Below are 2,147 nucleotides of genomic sequence, written 5' to 3' on the forward strand. Positions count from 1 at the left end.
ACAAAAACTGCTACATTTATGGCAAGACCTCTCAGGTGTTTTACTGTACTATATGAATATTCACTATGTGTCTTCAAAATAGGGGGCTCTGGTATGCAACATTTGCCAGCTTCACTTGACCATGAAATCCTGTGCTATCAAAGCATCTTATAGAAGTTGTGTCCACATTTGGACGACATGGGTCTCAACATTACCTTAGGTCTTCCTGAGTGTAAAGGGAACAAAGGAATTGATGTCCAGAGTTTTTTAGGGATCATGTCTGCAAGTCAGGATTCCTGATCCCAAGACAATGGCCCAGATGGGATGGAGCCTGAAGGTGTCATCAAGAGTAACTGGAATGAGTTTATTGACAGCTTCAAAGACATGAACCTCTATGAGTTCTTTCTTCATGGAATCTATGCCTACGGTTTTGAGAAGCCCTCTGCCATCCAGCAGTGTGCCATTATTCCTTGTATCAAGGGTTATGATGTGATTGCTCAAGCCCATTCTGGGACTGGGAAAACAGCCACATTTGCCATATCAATTCTGCAACAGATTGAGTTAGATCTAAAGGCTACTCAGGCTTTTGTTCTGGCTCCCACTCGAGAATTGGCTCAGCAGATACAAGAGGTGGACATGGCATTAGATTACATGGGTGCTTCGTGTCATGCCTGTATTGGGGGCACCAATGTGCTCACTGAGGTACAAAAGCTGCAGATGGAAGCTCCCCATATCATTGTGGGAACCTCTGGCCACATGTTTGATATGCTTCACTGCTGATACCTGTCTCCCAAATACATCAAAATGTTTGCGTTAGATGAAGCTGATGAAATGTTGAGCCGTGAATTCAAGGCCCAGATTTATGACATATTCAAAAAGCTCAACAGTAGCACCAGGTGGTTTTGTTGTTAGCCACAATGCCTTCTGATGTGCGAGAGATGACCAAGAAGTTCATGAGAGACCCCATTCGGATTCTTGTGAAGAAGGAAGAGTTGACCCTGGAGGGAATCCGCCAATTCTGCATCAATGTAGAATGAGAGGAATGGAAGCTGGACACGTTATGTGACTTGTTTGAGACCAGGACCAGCACTGAGGCAGTCATCTTCATTAACACCCGAAGGAAAGTTGATTGGCTAGCAGAGAACATGCATGCCTGAGACTTCACTGTCTCTGCCATGCATGGAGATATGGACCAAAAGGAATGAGATGTGATCATGAGGGAGTTCCGGTCTGGCTCCAGCAGAGTATTGATTACCACTGACTTACTGGCCAGAGGCATTGATGTGCAACAGGTTTCACTAGTCATCAACTATGATCGTCCGACAAACAGGGAAAACTACATCCACAGAATCGGTCATGGAGGATGCTTTGGCCGTAAGGGTGTAACTATTAACATGGTGACAGAAGAAGACAAAAGGACTCTTCGAGACATTAAGACTTTCTACAACACCTCCATTGAAGAGATGCCCTGCAATGCGGCTGACCTCGTCTGAGAGGGCTGTCCTGCTGCCTAGCCCCAACCAGAGTTCAACCTTGGGTGGCTGAGGAGCAGCTGGAGGGGGGAGGGAAGGGAGCCAAGGAATGGACATCTTGTCAATTTTTCTTTCTTTTTTTTTCTTCTTTGAATAAATGTCACTTTTTGAGGCACAAGAAGGAACCTTAAACATTTCAGACATCATTTTCTTTGAGGTACACTCATGCCCCAAGCACCATCTCCTCAAAACACACTGATTCATTTTCCTAATCCTAGCCTTCAGGTCCCAGAAGCTCTCCCTCCCCTGACCAAATTCCTCTGGAAAAATTCACAGGGGTGTATAATATGCTAACTTGATCTTACTTGCTGGAACAAATCTCCTAAGTGAGGTTGCTTTCAGGGGATGTCCCCAGATGCGGGGAGAAGGGGAGAGAAAATGGTAGCCATTTTTACATTGTTTTGTATAATTTATTAATTCAGGAAACAAACAACAAAATTCTGAATAAAATGACTTGGAAATTGAAAAAAAAAAAAAAAAGGAACAGATGCCCACTAATAGCACGGTCAGTAAAAACTAGTTCTCTCAGACATACTTTACTAGACTATCTCACAAAGGGATGGAGAAACTATAAAAAATGTCACTGATGATAGCAATAGGATGAACCAATATAGAAAGATGCAATATGCTGAGCTG

The 2,147-nt window shown here is 43.6% G+C and overlaps 1 pseudogene; it reads left to right on the plus strand.

Moving 5' to 3' along the window:
* The first annotated feature begins 255 nt into the window (after window positions 1-255).
* LOC101568342 lies at window positions 256-1,626 on the plus strand (annotated as a pseudogene).
* The last annotated feature ends 521 nt before the right edge of the window (window positions 1,627-2,147 follow it).

The sequence above is a fragment of the Octodon degus genome, unplaced genomic scaffold (genome assembly GCF_000260255.1).
Source record: "Octodon degus isolate 3935 unplaced genomic scaffold, OctDeg1.0 scaffold00142, whole genome shotgun sequence".
In the NCBI taxonomy this organism is placed as follows: Eukaryota; Metazoa; Chordata; class Mammalia; order Rodentia; family Octodontidae; genus Octodon; species Octodon degus.